General features: G+C 40.1%; 1 long non-coding RNA gene across 1 annotated transcript; it reads left to right on the top strand.

The window, feature by feature from the left end:
• Window positions 1–5,564: 5,564 nt before the first annotated feature.
• LOC116561110 lies at window positions 5,565–8,013 on the top strand. Its single transcript, XR_004273292.1, has 3 exons — window positions 5,565–5,777; window positions 6,954–7,085; window positions 7,780–8,013. It is a non-coding gene; the product is annotated as an uncharacterized LOC116561110 (long non-coding RNA).
• Window positions 8,014–15,091: the final 7,078 nt, after the last annotated feature.

Below are 15,091 nucleotides of genomic sequence, written 5' to 3'. Positions count from 1 at the left end.
CACATTTCCAGTCTCTGCTTATACGAAGTCTACTAGTATTCCATCGAACCAAGCAAGTCACAGGGCCAAACCCGACATCAGTGGGGCAGAGAGGTACCACCTCTGTGGAGGTTCAGAGGGGCGGGAATTGGGGAAGGTGGGCAGGGAGTGAATATTTGCTAAATGATGATCTCATCTATCACAATGCTCAAGCCCTAACTTAAATGGTCAGTAAACTTGTCATTGGATGTAGTCAAGAAAATACCAAAGGAGCTATTTTTGCCTGAAGCATGCTGCTCTAACAAGTTTATGTGGAAGCATACGTCCATGTCTCATATTGTGGGACCAAGTGCAAAAATATTTCACATCAAAGCATCATCACTTGCCTTCTTGGTCAGCTCCCAGCTGATTGTTTGAAACAGTCATGACTTACCCAGTGAGGGATCTCTGGTTTCCAGAATCAGTTCTTCCTTGTCTTTTAAGAAATTATTCCTGCTTTCTCTGCCTTGTTTTTATGATGTTTGAATTGCCTGAACTTCCTCTTTCACTATTGCCCCGTTTCCAAATCTCCTGGGTTCAGACTTCCCTGCTTGTCCCAAAATGTTTCTGAAGAAGTCTGTAATAGCTTTCCAAATTCAAAAAAATGAAAAAAGAGAGGTCCTTTTCTATCACTCTTCTTCCAGCTCAAATTATGTGTATTTGTTAATGTATATGTGTATGGGTATATTTATATGTTTGTAGATAGAATATGTGTATGTGTGTAATGTAATTATTACTCTTATCACTGGTGATGGAGCAGAGGTTAAACAAACAAAAACAGCAAAGACATATACAGTGCTCGCCCCTTCCTGCAGGTGAGGAGAGTTGCAACGCTATATTTGGGACCCTTCTTGCTTCTATTGTTCTGCATTCTCTTTGATCTGAAATAGTAACACAGAAAATTTCTTGCACAGGGACAAAGATATCCCTTTTAGCCACATGTTTAATTCTTCAATGTCAATATTGGCAGAAAACATAAGCACAGCATGACATTGCCTTGGAGCTGTTGATTAATCCCATTCAGAAGCTTCCCTAAGTTTTTTGTTTTTTTTTTTGTTGTTTTTTTTTTTTTAATCTTCAGCTCATCATTAGTCTTGTAATGGTGTGTGTGCCTCTTTCTGTAAGTATATTATCATATTGCCCCAAAGCCTAATAAGGACAACAGTGAGGCTTTATTCTAGATTAAGTTGCACAGACTTCCTCATCCTCATCCAGTTCCATGGGAGGAATGACTTAAATCAGCTTCCCTGGGAAACAGAGACCAGCCATAGATGCCTCGGAGTAATGATGGCACTGATGTAATCTCTAACCTAGATATGCCAGGGATGTTTGTCACCTGTTTAAGAAGCTAAAATGTCACTATGGAGTCTACAGTTCTTTGATAGCCATTTTATCTACAAAGCAAAGGAGGTGTGTGAACACGTGAAATGACAAATAAGAAAGATGGTGAGCTAGGGGAGCCCTGGATGCCCTCCAGGAATCTCTACGCCGCAGGACTCTGAGGTCCTCTCCCAGGGCTGGGCACCAGGAGTCTCTCATTGTGCTCACCCCTTCCCTGCTGCACACTGGCTTTTGGATGAGAGTAAATAGAATTGAGAAAATATCAGAAAAGTTGCTCCATAAGAGAAAGGCAAACCATTTTCAGTCTCCTAATAACTCTTCTCCCTTTCTTGAGGTTTAAACCAACTTTAATCACAAAGCCATGAGGTCACTGGTGTTTCCACCCATTTGCTACAATGTGGGATCAAACACTTTCATTTTTGTGTCTGTTTATACGATCACTTATGTAGCCTGCAGACTTTCAGGGAGATGAAATATTAGTTTCCTTCAAATATTAGGGCTTTATTCTATTTTATTTTCATCTCCAAAAATATAAAGTCTGAGTGTCTTAGCTTGGGATCACTAAGTACCAAGAAATGAGCTGAGTGAAGTGGCTCATAGAACTTGGGACAATTATAGCTTCTTGCAAAGCCAAAAAGAACTACTGAGCCACGGTCATTCAGTAAATCTCAGGCTAAATAAAAACTTCATTAAGTTGTGTAAAACCTTTTTGCTGAGTAAGAAGTAAAAAATAACTTACAAACCATTTGAAAAACCTAAAGGTCAATCAGGCTTCTCTAAGCAATGGCTTCATCAGGCTTCTGCCTCTTACTGGAAGTCAAAGCATCAAATGTTCATTGATTCTTGAGCCCTCTTTATTCCCCACCCAGAGCTGAGCCCAAACATCTCACAGTCTGCCTGTTTCCAATTCCTCTTTGCCAGCATATCTGTTAATGTCCCAAGCGGCTTCCTTTACAGCCGTGTGATCATCTGTGTATTATTAACTAACCACAAATTAAAGTCATTACTTGGTGCTTAATTTTATGTAACATTTCTTTGTAATGTGTATAAAAGAAATTTGTTTTTAACAGGAGTTTTGTAAATAGCATGTGCCATGATTAATTACAGAATGAGTCTGCTGATTTGAAATTAAATTCAGTACAACCATTTTCATCAGAAATAATTTCTGAAATAACATTTCAGTGTGTATGAATCTTTAAAAGAAAAGAAAAAGTAAGCATCTTGCATTGATTGTCCTAATGCCCCATCTTGGTTAGACTTTACCTGCTAGAGAACTCGCTTTTATTTTTCTCAAATCTATAGGCACTGTAAGGAACAGTGACATTCAAAGGGCTACTATAAACCCTTTTTGGAACAAGGCAGAGTGTAAATGAATAAACTAACAAATGAGCAAATCCTCAAATACTTGGAGGTCAATTATATTTCAGTATAGTTTGCTCTCCTCCAACTACTGAGCTTTTTCTCTCCCTCTTACACCCCAAGTGCATTCCTGCCTCCAGGTCTTTGTACTTGTTCCTTCTGCCTGGACATCAGTCCCCCTGGGTCTTCATGTGGCTTGAACCTTAGTCAGGGACTTTTCTGATTATCCTAGCTAAGGAAGTTCCCTGCCCCACCCCTATCACATCACAGCATTTAATGTTTTATTAATCACTCTGTGATAGTACCTGGCTTTGTGGTGGTTTATTTCTTTTCCTCTGTCTCTTCCTATGAAATGTAAGCTCCTCAAGAGCAAAAACTTGTCTGCCTTGTCCTCCCTGTATCTCTAACACCAAGAACAATGTCTGGCACATTAGTGGGTGCTTAATTAATCCCTGCAAAATCAATGAATGGATTGCATTGCTCTCACAAGCCAATAATTAACCATGCTCCTAATGGAGAGAAAGCATAATCAGCTTTCAAGGTTTTCTTGAAGGAGCAGAAACAGAAATGCAGTATTTGTTGCCTAGCCGTGAGATACCTTGCAAGGAAATGAAGAATTAAAATATGAAAAAATTAGATGATAGGAAAAGCAGGAAGTAAATGTTGTAACTAATTGCTTAGTTTGTGCGAACACCAGATGCTCCCTGAGAAGTGAAGCCTTCAATCACTTGGCATATCCTGCCTTTATGAGCCCAGCGACCAGTTGGACGGTTCCTATTAAAATGACTTGGCCAAGCCACTGTCTTTGCTGATAAGGAATTAAAAGATCTGAAGAATCTTTCAACCTTCATGTACTTAAAGCTGAATTCTTAGGGCTGATATGGTGTTTCCAAGCAAGAATTAGATGAGAGTGCTGCTGTTAAATCACAAAGAGTTTCTGACCGAGAGAATAAAAAGTAAGAGGTATAAATGGACATGCTGTGTCATACTACATTTTAGTTTTGTCTTCAAAATATACTAAAGTATTTCTTTTTCCCCAGAGTGTCATGCCTTTTAAAGCTCTTCTGTAATTCTTTTACATTAAGTATAAATTCAATGGATGGGACCTTGCCTAGACTATTCATAAGATGTTAGCCTGGGTCCAGTGGCTCACGCTTATAATCCCAGCACTTTGGGAGGTGGAGGCAGGGCGTCTCTTGAGGTCGGGAGTTCGAGACCAGCCTGAGCAATATAGCAAAACCCCATCTCTACTAAAAATTTTGAAATTATACAGGTATGGTGACCTGTGCCTGTGGTCTCAGCTACTCTGGAGGCTGAGGCAGGAAGACTGCATGAGCCCAGAAATTCGAGGTTACAGTGAACTATGATCACACCACTTGTCTCCAGCCTAGGTGACACAGTGAGACACTCTCAAACTACAACAACAACAACAAATGAATATATTTCCCAATTGTGAGTAGAGTCTTGAAAATGTTTATTTTCTGATTTTTCTGTGTACTTAGAGTGAACAGAAATTTAGGTGCTGTAGCTCAGTGTGCAATGAGTTGCAATTGCCACATGTTCAGTTCCATCTCTGCCATTTACTAACTGTATAAACTTGGGCAAGTTGCTTAAATCCCTCTGAATCTCAGTTTTCTCATCTGCAAAATGGGCTTAAGATAACTCTCGTGGATCAAATGTCAAGCATTTGTTTTCATGTAATCACAAGTGACAATTCTGTTACTTTTTACTTTTGGATTTTAAGGTGTAATCTAGAGTCATCTCCAATCCAGGTTATAGATTAATTCACCCAGGGGTTTTTCCCCTCTAATATTTTAGATGTTTTATCGTTTACACATAAATTTCTCATCCACTTAGAAGTTGTCCTGTTACATAGTCCAAGGAGTAGCTTCAGTTTTATCTCTTCGCTTACAGCTGTCCAGCTACCCTATCATCACTTATTAAAAGTTCCATCTTTTACTTAGAGATGCTACTTTTATCATATATTATTCATATGCAACTAGGTATACCTTTGAATTCTCTATTTTTTCCATTCTTCTGCTTATTCATTAACACCAAACTATTTTAACTTTAGAGGTTTATTATACGTTTTAATATAATACCATTGCTCTCCTTTTCAGGCATTTTCTAGCTATTCTTGAATGTTTATTCTTCCACACACTATATAATCAATTTGTCTAGCTCTAGAAAAAAAAAATGTGATGAGATTTTCACAGGGATTGCATTAAATATTTAAATAAGCATAGAAATAACTAAGATATTTATGATGTTGAGTTTTCTTTGTGAATATCATTTACCTTTCCAATGGTTTAAGTCTAATTTTGTACATTTATGAGTGTTTAATAATTTTTCTAATATGGATTTTGAACATTTCTTGTTAAGTTTACACTGAGATATTTCATTTTGTTTTTAGCTATTAGACAGACACATGGTCTTTTATTCCATTATATCTTCTAACTGGCTTTGTTTGTGTCTATTGATTCAGTAATCATGCTGTTATGGTAGTACTCGTATTCGTATTCTGAAACTGTTGTGTGTGTAGTGTGGGGTAAAGCAAATATATATATACATGTTGGTGTCGTTGAAAACTGGGATTTTTAGCTTGGGAGAGAGTAGATACATCTGTAAGATCAATGAGGTAAAATACTGTAGTTCCGAAAATAAATCTGAGGTAGCAATACGTATTCATAATGTATTTTATAGTTTAAAAGATTTAAAAGCACACATTTTCTAGTTCTATCCACTGGAAAGACCTAGAAACAATGGCCAACCTACTACCACTACCAATGAGCACCTCCAAAACCCTGACTGCGTGTCTAAATACTATTTTCCACCAACAGGAACCCACCTCTTGGAAAGAGGGCTGATTCCAGATCTGAGACAGGAAGTTTATTAAATAATTCTGGAATACAGTGTTATGCCAGGTATCAAGGATGCTATGAAAGAGTACTATGGTTCTGTCCATAGAGGATCCAACTGGCCAAAGATGGGATAATTTGAGCTTCAGTGGAATGATGAATGAAAAGAATTCAATGGAAACATATCAAGTATATTTAAATGTAAGTTCAGAATGATATCAAAAATCTAAACTCATTAATCATCTTTAAAGAATGCTAGAGAATTAATTCATTGTGTTAAAAAAAAAACTGGTCTCAAAGTAATCAAATAATCAAGGGTAAGTTTCTCTTTATAGAAATTTTCCAGCTAAATAAATGAAGGAGGATGGATAAAATTGAGATATCACCATGTTGCAACCTTCTAATGAATTAATGACTCTGGATAGTGTTCACTAATGGCTGCTAAGCACCAAAGAGAGACACTTAGACATTACGTACCTCCTAACAGAAGTGCAGAACACTGCATATGCATTATTCTTGACAAAAAAAAAATAGATCTGAATCTGGTCAAGCTTCTAAATCCAACTACCAGTTTACAGCTTACAATGACAGAGAAATATGTTAAACATCACAGGGACGCCATTAGGAAACTCCAAACTGTGGAAAATTCCAAGACAGACAGTTTCTTCTATAACTTAAACAAATTGCAAGGGGGAGGTGGGAGATATGGTTGAGAAACTCATAAATTTTTTAGCATGCAAACATTATTTGATTGTATTTTAAGGGCAGAGCAGAATCATATTCATTTTCTTAATAATATCACTATAAACAGACTGGATTTCAGAGCTGGAAACTTTTGAATGGTTGACCACTAGCAGCCCAGCAAGCTTTTTCCTTCCCTTCCAGGCCCTCCTGCACTTTAACAGGGAGGAGGAAGTGTTGGTGACAACTGATGCTAAATAAACAGTGTGTGGTTGTGCTTGCCATACCCTTTCCACCTCCTTCACAAGCAACAGGGCGACTTGGCTTATTCTTTATCTAACGTCTCTGAGTCAAGAAGCAGGTTCTCAGACACAGATTATAGAGGAAAGCTTCTGTTATAGATAATTTTCAAAGTTAAGAATGGATGACCTTGGGGCTTAAGTGCTCCATTCGGTCCCTTCTTTTGCTGACCAGAGAGAGGTTTGCTAGCAAGAGAGCTCAGATGCTTGGTCCATTGAAGCATCAGTGTAATATATTCAGTTCCTTTGATTAAAAAGTACTGGAAAAACCATCTCTGGGTGGAGAAGAAAAGTGAATTTATTACAATGATGGTACTATAAAAGGCAAATCAAAGCAGTAAACAGCAGGCAATGACCCTTTCCTCTTGAACTCCAATAATCAGTCTATTCCCATCAGTTTTACAGGCCAAGCAAACTCAACTGGGAGAGTGGAGGATGATAATTGGGGCAGAGAAAGAAGAAGGCCTTTATCAAGACCTGTGGACTTCAGATCTTCTTGTTTCCTGGCACTGTGTGCTTTGTAGTCCAGGTGATTATGGGGAATTTGAGGTTTAAGAATCAATTTTCTGGCCAGCGCAGTAAAATGGCATAAACAGCTGATCCTAAAGAGGTATACCATGCAGATGTGATGTTCTTTTCCAATGGTTTAGAGGCATAGACAGCCTCCCCACTGATCTCAGCTACCTCCCAACAGCAAGAAGCATTTCTTGGAAGATGGGAACAGCCCGATCATCTTTAGCTGGTCCAATGTGGGGAAGACAGTGGCCTCTTAAACTTGCTATCTGAAGCAGTTCCAAAACTGTTTCAGATTCACTTGCAAAGTCAGACATTGCCATGTTCCAACCATTGCCCCAGAATTTCTTGTCAATGGTGGTGCACATCTCTCACTTGTGGTTTTGCAACTTCCCTGGCTTCAGTTTCTCTTGACAGTTGTAGTAGTCTCCATGGTGACAGCAGCATTTCAGACCCCATTGGTCATTTACTCCCACCTCTTCCTTGATAGAGCTATGATTGTACAGCCAAGTTCTAATAAGACTCAGGATATTCTCACTCTATTAGATCAAATCGTATCAGACTTGTGCCTGTTAACAAGATCATATAGCCCTGGCATTGTTTTGCATTGCCAAAATGCTACGTTTTGAAGCCATTTTTTAAATCAAGTAGCTAGAGTGGATGGAACCATTCTAAGAAGTGAGAATTTATGGTGTATGTTTCTCTTCCAGACCGTTGTTTCCAACTCACCAACCAAACTGGTGGGGCCCCACATCCTTAAAATTCAAGTTCTAAGACATGAGACTCAGCCAGTTTGTGATGCTTTGTGTCAGGATTACATACTTGGTCTCCAAAGCCTGGAAGAGATTGGCTCACTTGTCTGGTCAGATGGAAGAAGCCCACTGTGAACTGAAGCCAGGTGGGTAGTGGTGGTACATGAAGCACTGGTAGTGAGTCTGTCTTCACATTTCCAGAGTTACCAGCACCAAGAACACTCCCCAGTGCACAATATGCCCCAGTGCACAAACACCCTGACTTCCCCTCATCAAACCAGTGTGGCAGCAGCCAGGAGTCTAACCTTGGCCAGTCCACGGTGTACCTGCCTGGAGCCCAAAGTACCCATATGGTGGCTCCATGCAGCAGCAGTACCAGTGGCAGCAGCACGGGGGCCACTAACAGCAACCTCATCTAGTGAGTGCTGAAAACCTGCAAAATAACAGAGATGTTTAATTAATCCTAATGAATGAATCTTGTTTGGATCTCAGTCAAGCAAACAAACGTGTGTCATGCTTTAAAGAAAGCAGCACTAGCATGTTCATGGAAGCAGATGGAATCTGTTGTGGAAATCAGAAAGAGTTAAAAGAAGTTGGGGAGGGTGAAGGTGCAGGCCAGTGAGCTGGTGGTGGTACTTGTGGTGGTCATTACAACCTCGTTTATTATCCATTGTCTCCAATTTGCCCCTCGGGGAGATAGTTTGGACAAAATTAAAGCTCAGAATAAGGATCTAGAAAAAGATTAGCTATATTAACATGAACTCCAGTTCGACTAGAGAGAAAACAAGATAGAAGGCATATCTCCAAATTCAATTCTCCTAGCTTCAGTTATGTTTTATGGAGAACTTATGTCATTCACAAAAGAGATGTAGTTTCCCCAGGGGAGACAGCAGGTGTACATTTTCTCTCAAGGTTATTTAATTGCTGTCAGGAAGACATATGATTAACAAAGCCAAATGCTGGAAATATGAAGTATAGACAATTTTAAAGTTGTTTATATAGTTGATTACAGTATATCATACAATGTGTTTATTTGCCATAAACCTGCCTGTCACAAACTGTTTCCACACCTGTGCGTCTGCACTAAACAGCCTACTGCTGAGCTGTGTGTGAATTTCCAGCTATGTGGATGGCCAGCAGCCGGACAAGGGGCAGCTTTCACTGGTGGCCTCTGAGCTTCCAATGTACCAGCTTCACACCAGGGCTTTAACCACTCCAATCTAGAGTTGAGACCTGCTGGCCCATGGCGTCCCCTGCTTTGATGAGAGCACTATGAAGGAAATGAAGGGCCTTTGGGTTCTTCACTGTTCTTGATGATGTTCCACTCAACATGAGGCCCACCGTCCATCATCTGTGGGATGCTGTTTGGAGATAAGTAGGGAGTTGAGAGGAGGCATTTAGAACTGTTGGGAGCCATTGGTAGCCTTTGTGTATGTTGAATCTTAAAATTTTGGAAAGGGACTTGGGTTTTATATGTATTCGTTTTTTATTTCACTTTTAGTTATTATGTTTTGCCAAATATCAGTCTGACTGATTGGAAGTAAAAAACAGAACGGATCCTTCCCTACGGATAGTTTGAGAAGCACTGCTGTAGAGTGGTGGTCCCAGAGTATGCTGCATCCCAGGACTTTACCTGATACTTGACAGTTCCAAGGGGACAGCGATGGGAAAAATGTGACCCACAGAAATGGCCTTCCAAAGAGTCTGTCAAAGGTGAGGAGCAAACATTGAATCTACTGCACATGTGTTTGGTTTATTCCAGGGCAAGGCAGATCTAACAAAGCCAGTCAGCTGACTCCTAGTCACAGCATACCTCTCAGGCTTTTCAGTACTAGCAGCAGCAGTAGTAGTAATAGTAGTAGAAGATGAAGATACAGCTAAGACTTACATAGGAGTTAACTGTAATCCAGATTCTGTCCTAAATGCTTTATCCTTGAAGCATGCATTTATGAGAAGGGGCGGAAAGTCCCTCTCTTTACACAGAGTCTAAGAAGGCTTATATAGACTTACTATCAGCTCCAAAATAGCAAATAGTATTTCTTTCTCCTTGAAATGATGTATATTCTAACCTACACATGTACAGAGAAGTATAGCATACAAATCTGTTTACAGTGATTCCTTGTATAGCCATGAAAATTTACTGACTGACTCCTTCTTAGAGTATTTTAAAACATCATGCCAAATATACTAGATATATTAGATATGCCAACTCTACTGGAGACAGTAATTAAAGAAATTTAATACCCAGGAAATAGGAGTTTGTGTCCAGATATTGGTCATGGAGCATATCTAGAAAATTATTAGTACAGAAACAGCATTCAATTTTAGAAAATACAGAGATAGTTTGACTAATGTTTGACTCTTTGTTGTACTTTTGGAAATTCTCAGGCATGAAACAGACAAAAAATATATAAGAATCAAAGACAACAGAACTAAACTTGCATTACTGCATAGACATTATCCAAGACCAAGTCATTTATCTACTAGTTTACTCTCTCCAAAAAGATAGAAGACTGAGAAGCATTTCAGATATTTCCATGTTCTTCCTGCGTCATTAGGGTTTTAAAAAATGTTTGAGTTTTCTAAAGTCTATATTTAGCAGTATAATAGAGAGGCTATTCCTCTAAGAATGAGCCTTCTTAGACTCTATGGAAAGAGAGCTACTTTCTGCTTTCTCCAGTAATCTCTGCAACAGCCAGAGCTACCTCTACTATTGTTGGCAGCCAGGTTCCCTGCTTGGCCTTGAGGTGGTCAAAAAATAGTTAATCACACACAGATTTTCCATGTATGGTTGTAGGGGAGGGTTAAGGAGTTCACTCTGGGGAAACATAAATGGTGGGGACTAGCTCCCTACCTCACGTTTCCATGGCCTCTGTCCCGCATCAGGTTCTGTGGACAAGCTGGTGCTTGACTCTGCAGGGACAGAGGACAGTTTCAAACCCAGGTGAGCCGGGAGGGAGATGTTTCCCCTTCCAACCAACTGACTAAAATTTTTTCTTCTTCCCACAAATTTGAAACCTAGTAGTAAAATGGTAATGCTGAATTCCAATCAATTAGCATTCACTGGAAGCCCATTTCATTCCAGCACCATGATTCCTGCCCTTGGGAACTTTACCCTAATGAATAATGAATCACAGGAGAGCCTTCTTCACATTAACCCTGTGCATCCTTCTAGATGAGGTCATGGTTGTAGGTCTACCCTAAAGGTGGAGACTCCAAAGGAGAAGGCGACCAAGGCAATGCTGCCCAAGACTCAAGGTGTGCTAGTGAAATGCCAAGAAGATAAAGACACTTACCATTTAGTGGAGATATTTCCAGGAGAGAAAGTTCCAGCTTGTACAAACAACACAGGAGGTCACCAGCCACAGCAGATGGCAGCTGTGAGGCCACACCAGTCCTTCTGCCATCACATTGGCAGATAGAGGCCTCTACTCTCGAGCCTTGGTAGGGCCCTGGGCACATTTGGGAGCCTGAGCTGGAGACGCAGCCACATCCTGGTGCTTGGTTTGAGCCCTGGGCTTTGACTTTGGCCAGCAGAGCCTGAAACCCTTGATGATGCAGGAATGAGCACACTACCTGAGCCTGGGGCGGTCAGTGCAGGAAAGTTGACTGAGCGTTGCACCGAATGCCCTGCGGGATCTTGGACTTGACCTCCGTGGATTTCACAAGGGCCCTGACAGCCTCAGTTGGTGAACTCGTGGCCTTGGCATCGGTGACCTGCCTCTTCTTCCGGCCCTTCTTGTACTTCTTAGCAAAGTGCATGTTCCTCAGGAACTTAGGACCCACCCTCTTAAGAGATTTGCACCTTTGACATAGGGGTTTCTTCATGCCATTTCTGTTCCATTTTCAGGACTAGTTATGCGTAGTGTGGTTCTTGGACTTGGCCGTGTTTACACAGGAGCCCAAGGCTCCCAAATCAGCTGGGAGCAGTAAAGTAAAGGAGTCCACCATGCTATTTCTTGCATCTCTGTTATAAAACAAGAAATAAAGTAACTTATAAAAGACCTTCAAAAATTGTTATTGTATCCTCCTAACAAGGTGATAAGATAGATACTACTATCTCTATTTTACTTATAAGGAAACTAAAATGCAGGAAGAATACATCCCTTCTTGAGGTTACGCAGAATCAGGACCTTAACTGAAGTGCTTTTCCTTCAAGCCCAGTGCCCTTTTGCCATTATAGCTGCATTTATGATCTATTTACTGGATTTTTTCTTGTGAGTGTTTCATAGTCATCTCAAATTGAATTTATCCAAAGCAGAATTCCTGATTATTTCTTCAAATTGTGTCCTTCTTCTGTTTTCTATTTAAGAAATCTGGGCTCATCTTTGACACCTTGGCTTTCTCACTTTCCCATATCCAATCCATAACCACGTTATGAAAATTATACCTTCAAAACATCCCTCTTGCTACCTCTATCTGGTTTAAGCCCTCCAGATACTTATCTGTTAAATAAGTGTTGAGGTGGAATGTGTGTAATTAAGAAGGATACCAAGAAGACAAAGTAGTTGGGAAGTGAGCTAGATTTCCTCTTAAAAAAAAGATTTTGAAGGGCCGGGCACGGTGGCTCACGCCTGTAATCCCAGCACTTTGGGAGGCCGAGGCAGGTGGATCACGAGGTCAAGAGATCGAGACCATCCTGGTGAACACGGTGAAACCCCGTCTCTACTGAAACTACAAAAAATCAGCTGGGCATGGTGGCGCGTGCCTATAATCCCAGCTACTCAGGAGGCTGAGGCAGGAGAATTGCCTGAACCCAGGAGGCGGAGGTTGCGGTGAGCCGAGATCGCACCATTGCACTCCAGCCTGGGCAACAGGAGCGAAACTCCGTCTCAAAGAGAAAAAAAAAAAAAAGATTTTGAAAGGTCTTTTCAAAAAAAATAAGAAAAAATTAAGCTCGTGGGTCATCATATTTGCTTTACTATTTGTGTAGTATTAGTACAAGTGGTCATAGTAATATCTTAGATTTTCATTTTAGCTTCCCTAGGTGCAACTGAAATTCTTTCTGGAACAAAGCAGTTTAAATTAAATGCATTGTCGTTTAATAAAAGAAATGAGGCCGGGCGTGGTGGCTCATGCCTGTATTCCCAGCACTTTGGGAGGCTGAGGTGGGCAGATCACCTGAGGTCAGGAGTTCAAGACCAGCCTGGCCAACATGGTAAAACCCTGTCTCTGCTAAAATTACCAAAAAATTTAGCTGGTCATAGTGGCGGGCACCTGTAATCCTACTGAGAAAGCTGAGACAGGAGAATTGCTTGAAACCGGGAAGCAGAGGTTGCAGTGAGCCAGGATCGCACCATTGCCCTCCAACCTGGGCAACGAGAACAAAACTCCATCTCAAAAAAAAAAAAAAAAAGGAAAGAAAAGAAACAAAAGCCTTAGATTAGCTATCTAGTTTTCTTCTCACAACTAGACTCTTAAGAATAGGCAAACAGATGTTACCATAATTTATAGATTGAAAACTGATGTTCAGAGAGGCAAAGTGACTTACCCAAGGTCACACAGCTGAGACTAGACTCCAGAATACTTATGCCAGCATGAGTGTTTTTTCCTAGTAAGCTCTGATAACTTCTTTAACACATCCTCTCCTCATATTTTAGTGCTGAGGCAACACCAAAATAGACAATAATATAGGAGACCCACTGATTTAGGAGAAACCTGTGGTGCATGCACTGGCTCAGGGAACAGAGTTGCTGTTCTTCCTCCTCCCCATCTTCCTTCTCATCTTCTAGAGACTGTGCACACTGCAACAGATGAAAACAAAGACCTGAATAAGAAATTTTCCTTATTGGTAAAATGACAATTCTGAGTAGGGAAGAAAAAAAAAAGCCATATGGCACACTTCTATGAAACTCTTTTGCACACTGATTCTTACTGCCTTGGATACAAATCCTGCATTGACTATCAGTCTTGCTGAAACTTCACTCAGAAATATCTTCCAAAAAACTGTCTTTCCTTATGGTCCTTCTTTTAGTTAGAAACTATGTCTTCCAGAGAAATTCAAGAACCAATTCAAAGCAATTTTTAAATTTACTGTTTACAAGGATTGGCTTGGGTCCCTCCAAAATATAATCCTTTTTTTGTCAGCTCTCTGTAGCCTAGGCAAAGTATTTTTTTTTTTCTCTCTGAGTTCATGTCATTAAAAAATTTACTATGAGATTCCTAAAACCTGGGTTGTATACTAAAATGCACTCCTAGCAGTGCAGACAAAGGTAATGAGTTAGAAAATCTCTCAGTGCTGTAGATGAGAATTAGTGTTAGAGCAATCCCTCAGCAGCAGAAAAAGACCCCAGTGCTCACATAATCCCAGTGTGCATACACGGCTTCTGCTATGATTTGTGTGTGTGTGTGTGTGTGTGTGTGTGTGTGTTAAAACTTACCTGGCTTTGCTCAAGGCCTCAAATGCAGTGAATTCTAGATAACACCTAATATTTATTCATGCCATTGTCAAGAGCATCTTTGCAGTTCTTGCCAAGGTCTGTCGTCAAATATGTTTATCCAGCTGCATGGCAAAAACATAATACATAGTCATCATTTTACTCAGTCACCTACTCAATATTTTCTTCTATGATTAAATTAACTCATAAATATTACACTTTTAATGCCAGAAAGCCATGGTTCATCCAGCCAGTTGAATAGTTGTTTGTCCATTATCTAATGTTGCCGGGCACTCAGTGATTTCATTATGGAGTTTGAAATAATGAAAATCATTGCATTTACTTAACGTGCACAATAAACAGAACAGGATCCTTCTAAGAGCTTCTTTATTAGGCAGTGCAAGGCCATAGAGGAAATTTTGTAAGAAGCACAAAGAACTGTGGGGGCTGTGTTGGAAATGATTTTGGTGTATACAAGCAAATCTGCTCTAATTGTTTAAAGCCAAGGACAAAAATGCTGGCTCGATTTGCAACTGGCACAATTTCTGGCTCAAGCAAGTAGAGTTGAAAATAAATATACACATCTTGATCTTGCTTATACCTGATTTACTACCAGACTGTGTCCATGAACCTTCCAGGCTATTTCCATGTACTATGGCATTTTTGAGACTCCTTTCTCTAAATATCCAAACCCAGTCTGGTTTTTTAAAGTAACCTACAGCAGGTCTTATACATTCATCTCCATAGTATAAAGATTGAAGCTTGAGGACAAGAATCTGCCTTTGCCTTCTAATGCTAGCCCTAGTGACAACAGCATAATATGCATCACATGGATACCCAGCACTGGAAGCAAGAGACACATTCCATAGGATCATTATGAAATCACCTTCTGA

Source organism: Sapajus apella, unplaced genomic scaffold, assembly GCF_009761245.1.
Source record: "Sapajus apella isolate SASKATOON/1434 unplaced genomic scaffold, GSC_monkey_1.0 scaffold28, whole genome shotgun sequence".
Lineage (NCBI taxonomy): Eukaryota > Metazoa > Chordata > Mammalia > Primates > Cebidae > Sapajus > Sapajus apella.
This window is presented reverse-complemented; position numbering and strand designations above follow the sequence as displayed.